Genomic DNA, 22,755 nt, shown 5'->3' on the forward strand with positions numbered 1-22,755 from the left:
TGCCCCCCCCCCAACTTCCGAATCGGTCTGTATCGGTCTGTTAGCTGCTTATCCCGATAGCTTGTATTTGGATATCGATGTTTAGGCCTTTCATCCAGCTGCTTGTGCCCGGGGTTAATCTCGTAATTGACGTCAGTGCTTTGTTCCTTCCACTTTGCTGTTCCTTCCACTCTTTGAGGATGGATCATGGGGTATAGGAGTTTGAGGAGTATCCTATTGCGTTTTCTTTCACAAACGATATCATTTATAGGAAGTTGAAAGTACAAATCTGAATGCTTGTGTGTGGAGTTCAAACTAAGACGAAGAGTTCGGTTTAGGGTTCTAGTAGTCAGTTGCAAGTCAGAATTGTGCAGTTTCTTTCCTGCTGGCCATATGGAGATTTTAAACTAAGGCCAGTCCCTTTTCCAGTGACCGGTACTTTTTTTGACGGGGTCTAAACTGTAGGTGCCTGTGAATAGGATGTTTGTAAATGTGACGTTTAAAATGTGTGTTGTTCTTTAGGGCTCAGATGTTACAAGCTCAAAGTTTGGTGTTTATATTGATTTTGCAAAGCTTCGTAAAGTGCTTCTTTTATTTAACTGTCCTTTAACTTATCAAAATTGAAATATTTATGAGAACTTTTTTAATTTGGTGTTTGATAAAGAACCTTTGTGGCCTGTGAATCTGCCTAGAATCATCTTTGGTCATATGTGCATAAAGAAGTGTTGGCAAGCGGCCACTTGGTTTTTAACAAAGCTGGCTTCTTTAAATTTCTCAGGTTTATTTTCGTTATTCATCACTGTGTCTTTCGGGTCTAAACATAAAAAAAACTCTCAAGAAGTTATTTTTAATTATCTTTTAGGGTTAATTTACCTGAAAGCAATCAATTTTTCTTTTAATTTTTTTTGTGGGGAAGATCAGCCCTGTGCTAACATCTGCCAGTCCTCCTCTTTTTTTGCTGAGGAAGACTGGCCCTGGGCTAACATCCGTCCCCATCTTCCTCCACTTTATATGGGACGCTGCCACAGCATGGCTTGCCAAATGGAGCATCCGTGCGCGCCCCAGGTCTGAACCGGCGAACCCTGGGCAGCTGCAGCGGAGCACTCGCACTTTACCACTTGTGCCACCAGGCCAGCCCCGTCAATTTTTTTGTTTTAATACCAGCAGTTTTTAAAACCATCAGTTTGTGGTGGCTTGCAGGCTCATGAGTTTGGTTTTTGTTAGCTCTACAGGAACAGTAGGCAAATTTTACTTTAAATAAAATTGTGTATCAAGTGGGGACAAGATAGAATGGCTGTGAATGATCCAACCTTTACTGTTTGATTGAAAAAAAAAACGAGCTTAGCTGTGTTATTTGGAAAGTAGTCTACAATTTTGGGGTGTAAAGGTGATTGTACAGTGCTTTGGTGAAGCTGTGTAATTAAGAATTCTTAAAGATAGAATATTTCCATTCAGATCCACTTTGTACTTGTCCGGTGACATACATTCTCTTCTCTGTGCTCTTAAATTATTGTAATCCTTTCGTAACAGTTGATACATTCTGCTTTGTATTGTAATTTTCTTATAGGTCTGTTGTAGTGTCTTTAGAGCAAGAACTAGATTTATACCTCTCTGTATCCTCCCCAGTATTTTGTACAATTATTAGACTGAATTTGAATGTGGTATCCAACCTAAGATTTCACAAAAGCGTAATCTAAAGAAAGCTGTGTGAGCAAGTGATCAGTATTTGAAGGAGAAAAAGTGACTGTCAGCTACAGAAGATGACAGAAGATGAAGCCTTCTAAAAGTTATGTATCTTATGTTTTTTGAAGAGTTAGGGTAGATGTCATGGTTTTATATGTACCTCAGAGGAACAAAGAAAACAGGTATTTCTTCTTTTGTGGCCATCTACTGGAGTCCAAACGGAGTCCAGAATGGAGTCCAAAATGTATGAGGCCTTCTCTTTGTAGTATTTTTCATAAAATCAAAGAGGCGTTCTTAAGTATTGAAAACACACCTGGACAGTGACCCAGAAGTGCAGTGTGTATTATAAAAATTGATGACTCAGATTTTATTTTTTGTTTTAGCTCTATTCTACAGATATCTTACTATAAAAACTTTCTTATATGATGTAAAATTCTCAGCTTTGAACCCCCAATCCTCATTATGTTTTACCTATTTCCTTTTGTATTTCCTCTGATAACTTGGAACAATTATATTTGATTTCTGGGAGGGTTTTTGCCAGTCTCAGTTATTGTGAAATAAGGTGTAGTCAGTGACTAAAGACTGCTTAAAGCTAACCTAACCTGTTACCTTGCTTCTTTTTCCTTTGGTTTAAGAAAAGCACCCCTTCTTCTAGTAACTCCCTAAACTCACTCATTTTGGTTATTTGAAGTGATAACTCTAATACATGGAAGAGGTCAGTAATAAACATTCCAGTTATTGAGTTTTGGCTGATTATCTGCATTCTTCTTTGTCTTGATGTTCATTTTCACTGGCATCCTATCCTGAGAATTTTAATGGTATTGGCACATAGAAAATATTAGAATCACCGAATTCATTTCCAAAATATTCCAAAAACATTTTAATATTGGGACTACTTATTGATTCTATTTTTTTTTTTTTTTTTTTTTGGTGAGGAAGATCAGCCCTGAGGTAACATCCATGCCAGTCCTCCTCTTTTTTTTTTGCTAAGGAAGACTGGCCCTGGGCTAACGTCCGTGCCCATCTTCCTCTACTTTATATGGGACGCCGCCACAGCATGGCCTGACAAGCGGTGCATCAGTGTGCGCCCAGGATCTGAACCCAGGCCGCCAGCAGCGGAGCGCATGCACTTAACCGCTACACCACGGGCCCTATTGATTCTATTTTTGAAGGAAAAAATCTTATTTAAAATTTATCTGCTTTGTCAGCTATACTTTATTAAAAAATCTGTAACCTGTGGAATGTTCTAAGGGAAGGCATTTCATGTGACTTTCTCTCTCTTTGAGTGTCTAATAAACTATAGTGGTGGCTTTTAGGTAGGTAGACAAAACTTATTAGTGGGTACTGTTTTAAACTAATTATATTGATCATCATTTCCCAGAATAGGTAAAAGTACCTCAAGCATTCTTTTCCCAAAGGTGTTGTGTGTGTGGGGGCAGAAATCAGGGACTGACATGAATCGATTGCCCTGGAAAGCCAGTATGGTTTGGCTGCCCAGGTGTTGTCATGAGCTGTCCTGAGACTGGGCTTCCTGGGGCTGTTTTGGACCTGAGTGGGTCTCCAATTATTTTGTCAATTTGGAGCTTCTTAGTGTGTTATGACTTTTCACTTTGACTTTTCTTTTTCATGTCATCATTAGGGTAGTGACAGTTTTATGGAGAGGTAAGTAGAAGCCAATAGTCTGCATAGATAGGCCTTCCTACCTCTTTGTACTTGCTTCCATTTCTTCCATCTGGAATTTCACTTTTCCTCTCTTGTTCCCTACTTGTTAAAATTTCATCATCTTTTAAGGCCCAGTGCAAGTACCATTGCCTTCCTCAAGTTTTGCTTGATTCCTCACCCTAGTCTGGTTGTGACCTACCTCCTTTGATTCCCTGCATCATTTTTTATGTCTCTTAATTATTTGTTATGAGACTGTAGGCTGCTGGGTGACATGGAGCACAAGTATCAGGGAAGACACACTAAAGACTATGTTACAGTTATGTGTCGCTTAACGATGGGGATCTCTTCTGAGAAATGTGTCATTAGACAATTTCGTTGTTCTGCGAACATCATAGAGTATATTTAGGCAAACCTAGATGGTATAGCCCACTACATACCTAGGCTCTGTGGTACGAATCTTATGAGACCCACTTTTGTATTGTGGTCTGTTGTTGACTGAAACGTTGTTATGTGGTGCATGACTATATACTGTTTCATTATACGTCTCTAAAAAGTAAGAATTAAGACAAAAATCCAACCTAAGACTTCACTAAAAAAATTAACACTAATTCCTTAATATCATCATATATCAAGTCTGTTCAAAAAACAGTAGTTTTTGTTTTGTTTTAACAGTTTGTTTGAATTTGGATCCAAATAAGGTACATACCTATGTATCTCACCACCCCTCCCCCCCTTTTTCCTCGACTTTTCCTCCTATCTTTTTGTTCTTGTTCCCATACAATTGGTTTATTAAAGAAACCAGGTCTTTGCCCTGTGAGATTTCTCACAGTCTGAATTGTGTTAAGTGCATCCTTTTGGTTTCATGTAATATGTTCCTCTGTTGCCTGTTTTTCCTGTAAATTAGTAGTTACATCTAGAAGCTTGATCCAGTCTAGGCTTGAATTTTTTTTTAACGCCAAGAATACTTCATAGGTAGTGTTGTCCCCGTCCTACTCACTCTTAAATCTTCAGCCTGGCTTCTCATGCTATCCTGCTGGTGAAATTGCTCTTAGCAAGGCCACCTGTGACTTTGATGTTGCCAAATTGTATAGTCATTGCTTAGTTCGTTAGTTCTTTCTATACTTGATATTGTTAACCATTTTCTCCTTGATGCTCTTTTCTTCCTTGACTTTTTTTTTTTTGGTGAGGAAGATCAGCCCCGAGCTAACATCCATGCCAATCCTCCTCTTTTTTTGCTGAGGAGACCGGCCCTGAGCTAACATCTATTGCTAATCCTTCTCTTTTTTTTTTCCCTTTTTCTCCCCAAAGCCCTAGTAGATAGTTGTATGTCATAGTTGCACATCCTTCTAGTTGCTGTATGTGGGACATTGCCTCAGCATGGCCGGACAAGTGGTAGGTCGGTGCACGCCCGGGATCCAAACCCGGGCTGCCAGTAGTGGAGCGCGTGCACTTAACTGCTAAACCACAGGGCCGGCCCATCTTCCTTGACTTTTATGACTCTGTCCTCTTCCTGCCTTTCTTTCTACTAGCTGCTTCTTTGCAGACTCTTAATTCTCTGCTAATCCCTTGATATTGATAGTTCTGAATTTTAGCCTTGGCGTTCTCTTTTCACTCTTCTGGGTGATCCTGTCGTTTTGTATTGCTTTAGCTATCATCTCTAAGTGTTTTCTGGGCACCAGAACTCTTTCATCCAACTGAATACCCCACTTTAGATTATCCAGTAGGCACTTTGTTTTAGTTAGGAGAGTGACACATACCTATCTTAAGCAAAAAGAGGAATTTATTGGGAACATACTGAATGAATTCTAAGAAAGGCAATCAAGCCATAGGAAGACAGCTAGAACTCAGGAACAGCTGGATCCAGGGACTCCAAATATAGTTAGGGGTATCTTTTTTATCATGAGATGGTCTTTGTGTCTTCAATTAGTTCTGTCTTGCTGCAGACCAACTTTAACACTTACTAATATCTTCTGAGTTTTAAATCTTAAATCTTCTGCCTTAAGAGAGAGACTGACCTGACTCTCAATCTCAGATCCCAGGAAAGGAACTCATTAGGTTATATGTCCACCTCTGGAACACAACTTTGGCCCTGGGCTAACATCTGTGCCTATCTTCCTCCACTTTATATGGTATGCTGCCACAGCGTGGCCTGACAAGCCGTGCATCGGTGCGCACCCGGGATCCGAACCCGGGCAGCCAGCAGCAGAGCGCATGCACTTAACCACTATGTCATGGGGCCGGCCCCTAAATATATTTTTCTTTTTTCTTTTTTTAATTATTATTATTATTTTTTGCGAGGAGATCAGCCCTCTGCTAACATCTGCCAATCCTCTTCTTTTTTTTGCTGAGGAAGACTGGCCCTGGGCTAACATCTGTGCCCATCTTCCTCCACCTTATGTGGGACGCTGCCACAGCATGGCCTGCCAAGCAATGCGTTGGTGCGTGCCCGGGATCTGAACCGGCGAACCCCGGGCCACTGCAGCGGAGTGAGCGCACCTAACCGCTTGCGCCACCGGGCCTGAATATATTTTTAAACATAATCTAACTATATATACTAGGAGACACCCTCATCTGTTCTAGGGATGCAACCCAAATTCATATCTAGCTAACACATCCAGAGGTCATTGTTCTCTGAGTCCAGATTCTATAAAGGTGATAGCCTTTGTTAATCGGGCCTAGATATGCTTTGTTACATGTCTGAAAATTGTGGACTAAATACTAAATTTAATCATCCCTAATAGTGGTGGGGAAAAAAACCCTAAAATTCTTATGAGGAGAGGGGAGAGGAAAGTATCATTGTTCCAAAACTTCTGCCGTATGTTGCTGGACAGGTACAGTACAAGGTAAATGACAGAATCAGCAAATTGCAGGGGCCTTCATTTGTTGACTTACTTCCTTGCAAATGGAGTAAGTTCTTTGGTCAGCCAAGTGAAGGTTTTCAGTTCTGTCCACTAGGAAGATTTTCCTTGTCTGTTGTGTTAGGTTAAGGTTAACGCTGTGAGAACATTTGGCAGGAGTTTTAGGGAGAGGGCGGTTCTATGTTGCCTTAGCACAAGGGTTGGCAAACTATGGTTAATAGGCCCAGTGCTGCCTGCTTTTGTATGGCCTGTGAGCTAAGAAAGGTTTTTACATGTTTAAATGGTGGGAAAAAATCAAAAGAAGAATATTTTGTGGCAGGTGAATATTATAGGCAACTCACATTTCAGTGTTTGTAAATAAAGTTTTATCAGAACACAGACAACACACCCATTTGTTTATGTATTGTCTGTAGCTGCTTTTGCTGCTACAATGGCAGAGTTGAGTAACCGTGACTCTGTGGCCTACAAAGCCCAAAATATTTACCTGTGTGGCTTTAAAAGTTTGTCAGCTCCTGTCTTAGCAGATCACATGGGCCTTAGTGGGTACTTGGGTCTGAGGATCGCCTTAGGGTTGAGCAGTTGTTTACAAGGTCCCTATTTACTGTGGTGGTTGTTAGGGTTTTTTGTTTGATTGTAGAATAAATGTGTGTGTGTGTGTGTGTGTATGTGTGTATGTGTATAAAACAAGTGGGTTCTGGGCATTGTCTAGCTTTAGTTAGGGATTGAGACTTCACAGGTCAACTGTACCCTGAAGTAGGATCACACTGTAGGTTACATTGTAACTTGGTTGCTCTTAGTACAGCTATGTGAATGGGAGAGAGAATTTCCAGAAAAGCTGGGGGTGAGGTGAGGTTAGAAACTGATCAGATAGTCTGTATAAGTGTTCATCATGTACAAATTAACTACTCTACTTCTCAATCCCCTTACCCCCAAATCCTACTCTTTTCCTTGCCTTGGAGAACGCCCCACTATTGTTGTTTTTTCCAGAAACCTGCAGGTTGTCCTTGATTCCTCTGTTTTAATTCTCACATCTGGCTGGCCCCAAGATTCTGCTTCCTTAAAATCTTTGAATCCAAACTTTTTCTCTACATTAGCTGCATTCTTACTATTACTGCCTTCATTTAGGCTTTCATTTCTCACTTGAATTATTACAAGTCTTTTTTTTTTTTTAACTTTATTTATTTATTTCCTCCCCCAAAACCCCAGTAGATAGTTGTGTGTCATAGCTGCACATCCTTCTAGTTGCTGTATGTGGGAGTCGGCCTCAGCATGGCCAGAGAAGCGGTGTGTCGGTGCGCGTCCGGGATCCGAAGCCGCCATTAGCGGAGTGCGCGCACTTAACCGCTAAGCCACGGGGCCGGCCCTATTACAACAGTCTTGTCATTTGTTTCCTTATTGCCAGTCTAATCTACTCCACCCTGTACCAGAGTGATTTTTCCCTCTAAACTACAAGTCTGATTTTGTCACTTCTCTTCTTAAAACTCCTTAGTAGTGTTCCATTTTCTGTAGTATTCTTCTAATTGGGAATTCTTGGACATTAATGAGTTTTATATAATTCCTGAAGAACTGCTTTATAGCCGCATACTCCCTTGGGTGTTGGTTGCTGTGTTTAGATTTTGTTTATTATTGTGTTTGTGCCAACTTATCATGCATTATACTAATCATGATTTTGCAGCGGCAGGGAAAGATCTTAAGTAAACTTGTATCATCTCATGATATGTGTTAGTATAGGCAGGCCAAACCAAAAAGAACCCTGGCATAGTAGTTAGTATCATATGTTCACTGTTAGGTGAATCTGGTGGATCCCATCTTTGTAATTAATCAACATGAAACACTTTCTTTGCATATGAGTGTTTTGTTCTAGACTTCAGCAGTGGTTATACTAGATACACATTTAATGTAGATTTCAGTAAGGTACTGAACCACAAATGAACAAGATAGATTGCCAGAATTAACAAGTGAGTCTTCTTTAAAATTGACCTTTAAGGACTACTAGCTGGTATGGTGGTATAAAATTGTATTTCCCTAAACTAGCAAATAAACACTCGTAGTTATTAAATCCATTTAGTATAACATTTATAAGCATTTTCTGCATGAGTATTACTGAAGTCAAATTACTTCTGTAATTTTAAAAATATAGATCCAGACCTGAGACTACATATTTCCAGTATTGAATACGTCATTGGTCTAGTTTCTGCAAAACAACATAATCTGTTACATTAATGTTATTTTAAACTTTGTTTTGTGTTTGACTTTTAAAGTTGTTTTAGTTTTATAGTTACATAAGCCCCATAAACATAATGAGTTCATACCTAATTTTATATTTATACTATTTTTATCAACATAATAAAAAAAAAGTCACCACTCAAGATCGGGGAGATTTCATTTTATTTGAAAAGGTATCCTTATATCTTTGAGATTTGAGAAACAAACCCACAAACCCACAGGTCTAGTCTCATACCATGTCTCTCTCCAGTCTTATCTTTTATTTTGCACTCCCCCAACTCTATTTTCCAACTACACTTGAGCCACCTTATTCCCTGGAGGTTCTGTTATCTCTCTTCTGGACTGTTGCACATGTGGTTCTCTCTGCTTAGAACCAACCAACCAACCAACCTCCCTCCCTCCCTCCCCCCCTCCCCCTCCCTCCCCCTCTCCCCCTCTCCCCTCTCCATCCTTCCCTTCCTTCCCCCTTCCCTCCTGCCACCTTTCTCTAGTCAGGCTAGCTGCAACCAAATCTTGGAAATGAGGTTACTTTTATTTTTTATATCCTTACCCCTAGTGCAGTGTCTGGCACAATATATGCGCTGGTTAAATAGTTGTTGAATGAACTACAGTGTTAACATTGTACTTTATATATAGTATAGGTCTATACTGAAGAGACAGATTTTAAAATCAGAGTTATAAAGCCTTCAAAATTCCTTCTGAATTGTTTAAATATATTACAGGTCAGATTTAGAAAATATTTTGAAAGTAGGTTTATTATCACTCACAATATTATCACTCACAAACTGATCTTTCAAAGTAAATATACTTTGTGCCATAATTATTAACTCATCTGTAATTTATTAGTTTGTATTCCATTGATTAAGGACCAGTAGCCTTAAATGGCCTTAACCCTCTTAAAGCAATATTCTTGTTTACATTTTAGTAGAACCTTATTAACAGAATTTAGAGTAATTAGGACAGGGCCTGATTTAAGTTCACAAGCCTTATGTATATGCTTTCTTCATTCAGTACATTAGCATTTTCCCTTTAATCTTTTTTTATAGAATTCTAAGGCACTAAATAAAGTTCAAGAAATCCATGTACTTTATTACCACCTGCCTTTCATGTATGCAAATGAATATGAAATTAATGAGAAATAATTCCTTTTTGGTGTAAACTCTAAGGAGCCTTTGCTGTGTAATGCTTTTTAACTTTTGTTGAATTTGCTATAAGCATTTTTAAATAATAACATTGCTTTTATTCTGCCGTTTGGACTTGTATTATTTTCTCTTGGCTTCCTCAGGTATTACAGATGAAAGCAGTCTTGTAGTGCTCTGTTGAGTAGGTCATTTCTTTCTGGATGCTGTAGACTGAAACATTCAGTTTTTACACCTTGTCGGTTTGCCAAGTATGATTCTGAGATTTTGTAGTCTAGCGCTTATATTTGGTGAACATTTGAGAATACAGGGTTTAAGTAAAAATAGAAATTGATCATTTCTGTATGTGTTTTTTTTCTTGTACAAATGTTGTTTTTCTTTTAGATAAACTTTTAGAAAAATTGCTTTAAAGATTTTATTTATTTATTTTTTTCCCCTTAAAGCCCCAGTAGATAGTTGTACATCATAGCTGCACATCCTTCTAGTTGCTGTATGTGGGACGCGGCCTCAGCATGGCCGGAGAAGTGGTGCGTCGGTGCGCGCCCGGGATCCGAACCCGGGCCGCCAGCAGCGGAGCGCGAGCACTTAACCGGTAAGCCATGGGGCCGGCCCAGAAAAATTGCTTTAAAAGAACAGAATTCATGGGGCCGGCCTGGTGCAGTAGTGGTTAAATTAATGTGCTCTGCTTTGGCGGCCCGGGGTTCGCAGGTTCGGATCCTGGGTGTGGGCCTGTGCACCACTTACCAAGCCATGCTGTGACGGCGTCCCATATAAAGTGGAGGAAGATGGGCACAGATGTTAGCCCAGGGCCAGTCTTCCTCAGCAAAAAGAGGAGGATTGGCAACAGATGTTAGCTCAGGGCTAATCTCCCCCCCACCCAAAAAAAACCAATTCATTTAGTATCAATATTAATGCTTTTATTAGATTGATAATATATTGAATGCAGAAAAAATAAGACCTACTCTCTTACTGTTATCAAATATAACCAAAAGTCTTAGGGAGGAAATGGGAGACTGTCTTTAGATAGAAAAAGATGGGTGGCATCATATTCTGAAACTCAGCTTTTAGTGAGCACTCACACTGACTGTTTGGCTCTTGAGGCAGTAACACTACAGTTGTGACCTTTATAAAATTCACCAAGTGTTTTGAGTATCTGTTGTATGCCAGCCATTGTGTTAAGCACTGGAGGGGAGAGAGGGGAGGTTAAATGATATCTATAGTTCTTATTCTCTAGAGACTTATAATTTGGAGGTGAGTAGGGAGCGCAGATAGAAGAAGAATAACAATAAATAATCCTAATTTAAGGCAAGTGTTAAGCGCCAAATGAGATACAAAGAAATGCTTTGGGAAGTAAGTGATTTTAGTGGCAGAGGAATCCTGAAGGGCTTCTTGGAGGAAGTGGGATATGTGGTAAATTTTGAAACACATGTATTTAGAAATGAGAAGGAAGGACATTATAAGTAGAGGGACTAGTTTGAGTAAAGACCTGGATCTGAATGTCTGTAGGTAATTTTCAGGGTCAGATAAATGCTGAGGGCTTTGTAGACATAGCTAAGAATTGAACTGTGGACAACTTTAAATCCTGGGATGAGAATTTCGAACTTAGGTTTTCCATACGGCTTGTAATTATTGATGACTTTTAAGCAGAAGACTTCTTAATTAGATTTGTTTTATAAAGATATAAAAGTAATTATCAATGCATACATCACAGAAGTTTCCAGTAAGATACCTTTGTGGGCTTTAGATATTTGTATGCTTTTAAAGTAAGAAACTGACTCAGGAGATTGTTTTCTTCCTCATAAAAGGAACTGTAAAATTAGACTTTTAACCATTCTCTCCACCAATTTATTTATCTTTAAAGATGAAAATAGACTTCTCAGTTTGATTTATTGGTCCATATGCTTTTAGGGTTTGGAAGCAACAATTTTCGAGATAAGTTTAAACCAATTAAATTTGGTTTCCACATTTCTCAAATATTAATAAAGCCCCAAGAAATATAATTTAATTTGGTTTTGGTTTGGAAACAGCTATATGACATGTAGCGGTGCAGGACTACAGGGGAAAGGAGCAGTTAGTATTATTACTGAGACAACTATCTAAAGGGAGGCAGCTGGTTACCAGTAATATGAATACTTGTATTCTTATGCTCACTGTTAAGTGTGAGCATACTTGTGTATGTAATAAACATTTCTTCTCTTGAGTTGAATCTTGAATCTTTTTAAATGGTCAGTTTATCAGTAGTCAGTTTGGCAAATACTGTTTCAAAGTAGTTATTGAACAACTGAATATCTGCTTAATGACGTAATAAACATTGATGTGATACTGTTTGGCCTCTAAGAGGAGGAAATAAAGTTTTGCTTTATCCTTCATGGAGGAAGTGAATTGAGTTATAGATAAAGGATAAGAGTTGTATAGCTTGACAGATGAGTAAAGAAATACGTTTCAGTTCTAATCTATCTGAAATAATTAAATGCAAATGTTGAGTTTGCTAAATTAAAATTTTTTGCAGAATGGTGTCTGATTTTAGTGTAATATGAAGTACTAATTATTTCAATTTTGAAATATTAGTATTTTGTGATATTAGGTAAAGAATTTCATGATCTCTAGGTATTATTTCTTAGTAAGGGAGAGAATCACTCCTTTTTAACTAGGCTGTGAAGTTGGTTAGTTTATTCATTTAAGTGACTGTCTACTAGGTTATGTTCTAGGTATGCAGTGCTGAACAAAACAAACACATTCCCTGATTATTGTCTAATGGGAGAGGAAATATTAATGAACATCAAAATAAGTATATACTTAATGGTGATCAAGTATTCTGAAGGAAAAGGGAATTGTCTACATGAATTTCCTGAAGTTGGAAAGAGCGCCACAAGTTCAAGAAGCCCTACAAAGGCCCTTGGTGGGAACTGGAAGGGGAAGGTAGTAAGATATAAAATGAATCTGATGAGATAGGCAGAAGTCAGATCATGGCTTTGTAGGTCATGTTAAGGACCTTAAAGTTTATCTTAAGGTAAATGGAAAGCTTATTAAAAATTTTAGGCATGGATTGGGTGATGTGATCTAGTTTGTGTTTTAAAAAGATCACTTTAGGGCTGGCCCCATGGCTTAGTGGTTAAGTGCACGCGCTCCGCTGCTGGTGGCCCGGGTTCGTATCCCAGGTGCGCACCGATGCACCGCTTCTCCGGCCATGCTGAGGCCGTGTCCCACATACAGCAACTAGAAGGATGTGCAGCTATGACATACAACTATCTACTGGGGCTTTGGGGGAAAAAATAAATAAATAAAAAATTTAAAAAGATCACTTTAGCTGCTGTATGAAATATGGATTAAAGAGAGACCAAGGAACCAGGAGTCCAATTAGAAGGCTGTAGCATTTGTCCAAGTTGGAGATAAAATGATAGCTTGTTTGAACAGTGGCAGTGGAGAAAAAAGGGAACAGATAAATTCAGAATATATTTTGGAGGCTCTGGTTATGGATTGGATGTGGAGAGAGGGTGAAGGGAGGATTCAGCAAGAGCAGTTGGTTGGTAGGTTGAGGATCACTGGAGCAGTTGTTGGAAGTAGGGAAAAACAACGAATTCTGGGTGTATTAAGATTGCGATTCCTCAGGACATCATCAAAAAGGTCCCTGGAGGGCCGGCCCTGTGGCTTAGTGGTTAAGTGTGCGCGCTCTGCTGCCGGCGGCCTGGGTTCGGATCCCGGATGCGCACCGACGCACCGCTCCTCCGGCCATGCTGAGGCCGCGTCCCACATACAGCAACTAGAAGGATGTGCAGCTATGACAGACAACTATCTACTGGAGCTTTGGGGGAAAAATAAATAAACAAAAAAAAATCTAAAAAAAAAAAAAAAAGGTCCCTGGATATGTGGTTCTGTATTTCAGAAGAGAAAAATGTGTGATGTGGAGCATATTTGGGTATTTGGATTGTAGGCATATAAATGGTATTTTACACCATGAGAATGTAGGGAGAGAAGGTAGACTGAATCAAAATAAGACCCATGATTGAGCAGAGAGGAACACCAGCTTCCAGTAGGTGTAATGGGAGGAGCTAGATGTGCTGGGGTAACTGAAAGGGCTGGGGCTATGGAAGCCAAAAGTATATTAAGGAGCCATTAGTGGCTGAGTGTGTTGAATGATAGGTCAACTAAAATGATAAAGTCTCTGGATTTAGCAACATGCACCTCACTGGTGATCTTGGCATAGGAGTGGAGTGTGGGAAATTGGAAACAATGTTATGAAGTTGGAAACATTAGAATGTTGAATAAGATACATTTTGGAAAGCAGTTTGTCTATAGCTACTAAAATTAGAGATGCTCATACCCTGCAAGCCAGCAATTCCACTTGTAGGTGTCTAGTCTAGAAAAACTTTTTACTTTTTGGTACAAAGAGAAATGCATAAAAATGATCATTACAGCATTGTTTGCAATGGAAGAAAAAGGGGAAACTACTTAAATATCCATCAGTTGGAGAATGGATAAGTAAATTGTGTGGATACACAGCAGTGAAGAGAAATGAACTATAGCAACATGTATCAACATGGATTAACCTCATAACATAATGCTGAAAATTAAAAGGGCTCGGAGTCTTTAGCGTATACCCTCTTTAAAAGTTGAAAACTATGCAAAACAACTCAGTGTCTTATTTAGGGATACATACATATATAGTAAAAGTATAAAGAAATTTATTAGAATGATTAACACCAAAATCAGAATAGTGGCTACCTCTTGTAGGGGGGGAGAGCACAGGAGATGTGATCCAGGAATGCTGTATTTCCTAAGGTGGTTCAGGTGTTCACTGTGTGGCTCCTTACACCTTTTTGGGTATCTTTTTCTAAAACGAATGGTTGCAGAGGAAGTGGAGAATCACCAACAGTCCTTTTGAGAAGCTTGGCCATGAACAAGAATAGAGAAGAGATAGAGTGGTAGCTGGAGAGAGATAGGGGGTCAAGGAAGACATTCTTTTTTTTTAGAAGAATGTATTTGAATGCTGATGGAGGGGATTCATTAGAGAGGGAGAAGTTGAAGTTGCTGGAGAGAAGTCAGTCACCGATAAAGGTGTAGGAGAAGATAGCAAAATGGGCACAATTGTCCTTTGATAGAAAGAAGGATACTTTTTCTTTTTTAACCAGAGGAAAGAAGAGAATGGATACAGATGCTGGTGGTTTGAAAGTTGATGGTTGATTGATGAGAAGATTTCTCTCTGATGTCTAATCTTCTGTTTTTAATCTTTGTCCGTTAAGACAAAGGTCTTTTGTGGAATGGTGGAAGTTAAGAGGGAGAGTCATAGGACTCGATGAAAATACTTGTGAGGAATAGGAAAGAGCATTCATCAGAGAAAGATACTAAAATTTCTGGGAAGCTTTGAGGGCCTTGTTGAGGGTGATTTATGAAACAGGATTATGAGAAATTCAGATAGTATATAAAGATATGATGAAGAAAGCAAAAATGGTTTGGAATTATCTTTGCTTCCATGTTTTTCACTACATTATTCTAAACCTGAAGGCTCTAGAAGTCTCATGACTAACTTTGGGGCAAAGGTCCTTATATGCAAAGTACTATCTTGGGACCTGATGTTTTGTTAGTACTGGCTTTGATCTCCAGGTGTACAGCCTTTGTTTCCCTGCCTTATAGGAACTGACCTCTTCAGACTCTCTCATGGGTAGAGAAATCCTGCCAAATGAGGCCAAGAGGGGTTTCTCTACTCATGAGGCTTTTTGCTTTAACATAATGCGTTGTGATAAAGTTAACGATTTATTTTTGTTTATTAATTTATTTTTAGTGTTTAAAATTTGTTTTTGTTAGTTAAGAGCATATATTTAAACTGAAACTTCTCTTCTCTTCTGTCTTAGCCTGTGGTCTACTCCCAAGCTGTTACCACTTTTAATAATTTCTTCTACATAATTAACTATTTAAAAATTTTGCTTAAATTATTATAATTATCATTATTTTATACCATGATTTGAGTTTCTCATACTGATGCTATTTTCTTTTTTTTTAAATTGAGGTAACATTGTTTTCTAACATTATATAAGTTTCAGGTGTACATCATTATATTTCTATTTCTGTGTAGATTACATCATGTTCACCACCCAAAGACTAATTACCGTCCATCACTGTACACGTGTGCCAAAGTCACTCCTTTCGCCCTCCCTCCCCTTTTCCCCACTGGTAACCACCAATCTAATCTCTGTATCTATGTGTTTGTTTGCTGTTGTTTTTATCTTCTGTTTATGAGTGAGATCATATGGTATTTGACTTTCTTCATCTGACTTATTTCATTTAGCATAATAACCTCAGGGTCCATCCATGTTGTCACAAATGGCAAGATTTCATCTTTTTTTTTTGCTGAGAAAGATTGGCCCTGAGCTAACATCTGTTGCCAATCTTCCTCTTTTTGCTTGAGGAAGATTGTCCCTGAGCTAACATCTGTGCTAATCTTCTTCTATTTTGTATGTGGGATGCCACCACAGCATGGCTTGACGGGTGGTATGTAGGTCCGCGCCCAGAATCTGAACCCATTAACCCCGGGCCTCCGAAGCTGAGCATGCAGACTTAACCAGTTCACCACCAGGCCAGCTCCAAGATTTCATCTTTTTTTTTTATAGCTGAGTAGTATTCCAGTGTGTATATATACCACATCATCTTTGTCCATTCGTCTCTTGATGGGTACTTAGATTGTTTCCAAGTCTTGGCTATTGTGAATAATGCCTCAGTGAACATAGGGGTGCATATATCTTTACGCATTTGTGTTTTCATGTTCTTTAGATAAATACCCAGCAGTGGAATAGCTGGATTGTATGGTAGTTCTATTCTTATTTATTTATTTATTTATTTTTTGCTGTGGAAAATTTTCCCTGAGCTAATGTCTGTTGCCAATCTTCCTCTTTTTGCTTGGGGAAGATTCGCCCTGAGCTAACATCTGTGCCAGTCTTCCTCGGTTTCGTATTTGGGTTGCCGCCACAGCATGGCCGTTGACAAGTGGTGTAGGTCCGCACCCAAACTTAACCATTAGGCCCCAGGGCCAGCCCCTATTCTTAATTTTTTGAGGAATCTCCATACTGTTTTCCACAGTGGCTGCACCAGTTTGCATTCCCACCAGCAGTGTATAAAGTTCCCTTTTCTCCACAACCTCTCCAACACTTGTTATTTCTTGTCTTGTTAATTATAGCCATTCTGACGGGCATGAGGTGATATCTCATTGTAGTTTTGATTTGCATTTCCCTAATAATTAGTGATGTTGAACATTTTTTCATGTGCCTGTTGGCCATCTGTATATCTTCCTTAGAAAAACGTCTGTTCAGATCTTTTGCTCATTTTTAATTGAGTTGTTTGTTTTTTTGTTGTTGAGTTGTGTGAGTTCTTTGTGTATTTTGGATATTAACCCATTATCAGATATATGGTTTGCAAATATCTTTTCCCAATTTTTAGGTTGTCTTTTCATTTTTGTTGATGATTTCCATTGCCATGCAGAACCTTTTTAGTTTGATGCAGTCTCATTTGTTTATTTTTTCTTTTGTTTCCCTTGCCTGGTCAGACATGGTATTTGAAAATATGCTGCTAAGACTTATGTTGAAGAGCATGCTACCTGTGTTTTCTTCTAGAAGTTTTATGGTTTCAGGTCTTACATTCAAGTCTTTAATCCATTTTTAGTTAATTGTGTATGGTATAAGATAATGGTCTACTTTCATTTTTTTTTTTTTTTTTTTTTTTTATTTTTCCCCAAAGCCCCAGTAGATAGTTCTATGTCATAGTTGCACATCTTTTTAGTTGCTATATGTGGGATGCGGCCTCAGCATGGCCGGAGAAGCGGTACGTCGGTGCGCGCCCGGGATCCGAACCTGGGCCGCCAGTAGCGGAGCGCGCGCACTTAACTGCTAAGCCACTGGGCCGGCCCTACTTTCATTTTTTTGCCTGTAACTGACTGGTTTTCTCAACACCATTTATTGAAGAGACTTTCCTTTCTCCATTGTATGTTCTTGGCTAAAGTTACGGTTTAATAGCAGTTGTAATAAACTGTATTCTTAAACAGTTGAAATCTTAGCTCAAGTCACTTTGACTTCTGGAGTTTAAATCGTTTAATAATCTAGTAGTTGAATGACTTGATTTTTCAGTAGAATAGTTGTTCTAAGATGTTAATTGAAAAAAAATTGTTAACATTCTGAAAGAGGTAAGTTAAAGGTCACATTTTACTCTTTAAACTATTTTTATTTTTTATTTTTTTTGTGAGGAAGATCAGCCCTGAGCTAACATCCATGTTAATCCTCCTCTTTTTGCTGAGGAAGACCGGTTCTGAGCTAACATCTATTGCCAATCCTCCTCCTTTTCTTTTTTTTCCTTCCCAGAGCCCCAGTAGATAGTCGTATGTCATAGCTGCACATCCTTCTAGTTGCTGTATGTGGGACGCGGCCTCAGCATGGCCAGAGAAGTGGTGCATCGGTATGCGCCCGGGATCTGAACCCAGGCCGCCAGTAGCGGAGCGTGTGCACTTAACCGCCAAACCACGGGGCCGGCCCTAAACTATTTTTAAAATTAACAAATTTGAAAGTTTTTAAAACTAATACATGTGTTTATTAAAAGGATTATAGAAAATGAATTTCTGGTTCATTGGGAATGCACATTAAAAATTTTTTTACTGTGTACTTACTGTAATTTTTTTATTGTAAAATATACATAACATAAAATTTATCATTTTGTGTACAGTTCAGTGGCATTAAGTACATTCACCGTGTTGTGCAACTGTCACCACTGTCCATTTCCAGAACTTTTTCCTCATCCCAAACAGAAATTCTGGACCCATTAAACAATAATTCCCCATTACCTTTTAGCTGCTTGCAACCACCATTCCTGCTTTCTGTTTCCATGAATTTGCCTTTTCTACATACCTCATATAAGTGGAATCGTACAGTATTTGTCTTTTTGTGACTGGCTTATTTCACTCAGCATAATATCCTCAAGGTTCATGCATGTTGTAGCATGTGTCAGAATTTCATTCCTTTTTTTTTTTTTTTTTGTGAGGAAGATCAGCCCTAAGCTAACATCCGTGCTAATCCTCCTCTTTTTGCTGAGGAAGACCGGCTCTGAGCTAACATCTATTGCCAATCCTCCTTTTTTTTTTTTCCCCCAAAGCCCCAGTAGATGGTTGTATGTCATAGTTGCACATCCTTCCAGTTGCTGTGCGTGGGACGCGGCCTCAGCATGGCCAGAGAAGCGGCGCGTGGGTGCGCGCCCAGGATCCAAAGCCGGGCCACCAGCAGTGGAGCGCGCACACCTAACCGCCAAGCCACAGGGCCGGCCCTCATTCCTTTTTAAGGCTGAATAATATTCCATTGTATATATATACCACATTTTGTTTATCCGTTCATTGGTTGATGGACACTTCCATTGCTTCCACCTTTTGACTGTTGTAGATAATGCTGCTTTGAACGTTGGTGTACAAATATCTGAGTCCCTGCTTTCAGTTCTTTTGGGTGTATATATAGGAGTGTAATTGCTGGAACATTTGGTAATTCTATGTGATACTTTTTGAGTAACCACCAAATTGTTTTCTACAGCGGCTGCACTATTTTACATTCCCACCAGCACTGCACAAGCATTCAAATTTCTCCGTTCTTGCCAACATTTATTTTTAAAAAATTTTTTGATAATAGCCATCTTAATGGGTGTGAAGTGGTATCTCATTGTGGTTTTGATTTGCATTTCCCTAATGATGTTGAGCAGCTTTTCATGTGCTTATTAGCCATTTGTATATCTTTGGAGAAACGTTTATTCAAGTTCTTTGCCCATTTTTTGATTGAGTTGTTTGTCTTGGCACTCTTGTGGAAAATCATTTATAAATGAGAGGTATATTTCTGGACTCTTCAATTTTATTTTATTTATCTATATGTTTGTAGTAAGTTTTGAAATTGGGAAGTATGCGTCTTTCAATTTTGTTCTTTTACAAGATTGTTTTGGCTATTCCATATGAATGGAATATGAATTTCCAGTTCATTTCCAATTCATTTGAATTTCCATATGGATTTTAGGATCAGCGTCTTGGTTTCTGCCAAGAAGTCATCTGGGATATTGATAGGGATTGTGTTGAATCTGTAGATCAATTTAGGGAATATTTCCCGCTTAACAATATCAAATCTTCCGATCTCTGAATATGGGGTGCCTTTCCATTTATTTAGATATTCTTTAATTTCTTTCAATGATATTTTATAGCTTTCAGAGTATAAGGTTTGCTGTTCTGTTGTTAAATTTATTTCTAAGTATTTTATTCCTTTTGACGATATTGTAAATGGAATTATTTTCTTAATTTCACTTTTGGTTTTCTTTTGCTACTATATAGAAATACGATTGATTTTTTTCTATATTGATCTTGTTGAAGTTTATTAACAACCTTGCTAAACTCATTTATTAGCTCTAATAGTTTTTTAGTGGATTCTTTAGGGTTTTCTGTATACAATATCTTCATTTTACATCTTCCTTTCCAATATAAATGCCTCATATTTCTTTTTCTTGCCTAATTGCCCTGGCTAGAACCTCCAGTACAGTACTGAATAGAAGCAGTAAAAGGACATCCTTGCCTTGTTCCTGATCTTAGGGGGAAAGCATTCAGTCTTTCACCATTAAATATGATGTTAGCTATGGGTTTTTCATAGATGCACTTTATTAGGTTGGGGAAGTTCCCTTCTATTCCTAGTTTGTTGAGTGTTTTTATCAAGGAAGGACATTACAGCTTGTCAAATGCTTTTTCTGCATCTATTGAGATGATCATACAGTTTTTATCCTTTCTTCTATTGATATGGTGTATTACATTAATTGATCTTTGGATGTTAAGCCAACCTTGCATTCCTGGGATTAAATGTCACCTGGTCATGTATATAATCCTTTGTGTATATTGCTGGATTGGTTTGTGAGTATTTTGTTGAAGATTTTTTTTGTGTATAAGGTTTTTATTCATCTGTAGCGTGTTGTTCTTTTTTCTTCTCATGATGTCTTTGTCTGGTTTTGGTATCAGGGCAATGTTGGCCTCAGAATGAGTTGGGAAGTGTTTCCTCCTCCTCTATTTTTTTGGGAAGAGTTTGTGAAGGATTAGTGTTAATTTTTCTTTAAACATTTGTTAGAAATCACCAGTGAAGCCATTCAGTTTTGGACTTTGCTTTGTAGGCAGTTTTTTGATTACTAATTCAGTCTCTTTACTTGTTGTAGGTCTATTCAGGCTTTCTATTACTTCTCGAATTACATAATTTTGTGTCTTTTTAGGAATTTTGTCCATTTCATCGAGGTTATGTAATTTGTTGGCATGTGGATTTTTTAGTTGTATTCCCTTATAATCCTTTTTATTTCTGTAAGGTTGGTAATATCATCCCCTCTTCATTCCTGATTTTAATAATTTGAGTTCTTGCTCTCTTTGTTCTTGGTCATTGTAGCTAAAGATTTGTCAATTTTCTTGATCTTTTCAAAAAACCAATTTTTGGTTTTGTTCATTTTCTCTGTTATTTTCCTATTATCTATTTTATTTATTTCTAATCTAATTTTTATTATTTCCTCCCTTCTGCTTTCTTTGGATTTAGTTGGCTCTTCTTTTTATAGTTTCTTAAGGTTAGGTTATTGATTTGAGATCTTTGTTTAATATCAGTGTTTAAATTATAAATTTCCCTTTAAGCACTGCTTTAGCTGCAGCTTATAAGTTTTGATATGGGGTTTTGTTTTCATTATCTCAAAGGATTTCTTAATTTCCCTTGTGATTTCTTCTTTGACCATTTGGTTATTTAGGAGTGTATTGTTTACTTTCCACATATTTGTGAATTTCCCAATTTTCTTTCTGTTCTTGATTTCTAATTTTATCTCATTGTGATCTGAGAACATACTTTGTATGATTTCAGTCCTTTTAAACTTATTTAGACTTGTTTTATGGCCTAACAGATAATCTATCCTGGAGAATGTTTCATGTACACTTGAAGAATGTGTATTCTGCTGTTGTTGAGTAGAGTATTCTGTATGTATTCGTTAGGTCTAGTTGGTTTATTATAGTGTTGTTCAAGTTCAATGTATCAAATCCTGGGAGCCTATAATATTTGTTCCATTCATATCCTTTTATGCCTTGAATAATACCAGATTATTTTAGTGATATGAGACTCAGTTGTTTGTTATAGAGAAATAGGCAGTTTAAGCAAAAGGTTGGGATCTTGAATTATTTAAGGGAATGCACTGGTCTGAAGCCCATCAAAAGATCATGAAGATACAGGAATAGTCAACAAATGATAGCATTCAAGGATCCTTTTCAAGCTGATAATATTCCTTTATTCTTTTTTAAAAAACAGCTTTACTGAAGTATAATTTGCATCGCATAAAATTCACTGATTTTTAAGTGTAATATTCAGTGATTTTTTAATCAGTTTATAGTGTGCAACTATCACCACAACGTAATTGTAGAACATTTCCATCATTCCAAAAAGCTCTGTTGTGCCCATTTGCAGTCACCCTTCATTCTTTGTTTTACCCTTTATTCTTGTATAGTGTTAAATACTCAAATACATTCAAATACGTCTCATCTACTCCTTACCATCAGATTAGTATGGACGTTTTATAAAAGACAAAACTGAGGTTTAGGGAGGTTACCTACCTAAGTCATAGATCTAGTATGTTATACAACCAGAAGTAAAAATCAGGTATTTTTAATCATCCCATTTACTAAATTACTATGCCTCAACTGTTTATAATTCAGGTGAACTTTGAATGTTGCATTACTTTGTTAAGGTATTTAACAAGTTAATTAAGAGGTAATTGCCTGTGTTGGTTTTCGGTTACTAGACATTTTATGTTTGAGAATTTTTTTTAGCAAGGGTACCACTCTATATCTAGATTATCAAATAATCTTTGCTGATAACTAAACCACCTGGATCACTTATGATTTGAGGAACTGTGTATTGGGAGATAAAGGTCATCTTGAGAAGTAATACCTTAGCCTCTCTGATATTAATTATGGAGAAATAAGGGAGGAGGACCTCTCCTTTTCTCCAAAATGTTCATCCAGTAGATAGTTATTGCACATGTATCATATGTTCTGAGTTATTCCTGATGTTCTTCTGAGATTGCTATTCTTAACCCCTCTCTTATTTTCTTCCTTTTTCCCCAAGAGGTCTTAAGGATCTTGAGAGAAATATAATGGCTGAGAAGTGACCTCTTTCTAATTTGTTTAGTTTCTCTATAAATGCAGTTTC

General features: G+C 37.9%; 1 protein-coding gene across 4 annotated transcripts in view; it reads left to right on the forward strand.

Moving 5' to 3' along the window:
- AFF4 (ALF transcription elongation factor 4) overlaps positions 1-22,755 on the forward strand; it is a 91,928-nt gene that overhangs the window by 896 nt on the left and 68,277 nt on the right. The gene's annotated exons all lie outside the window — the stretch shown is intronic.

This window comes from Ceratotherium simum, chromosome 4 (assembly GCF_057802395.1).
Source record: "Ceratotherium simum simum isolate JZ-2026a chromosome 4, ASM5780239v1, whole genome shotgun sequence".
NCBI classification, from domain to species: domain Eukaryota; kingdom Metazoa; phylum Chordata; class Mammalia; order Perissodactyla; family Rhinocerotidae; genus Ceratotherium; species Ceratotherium simum.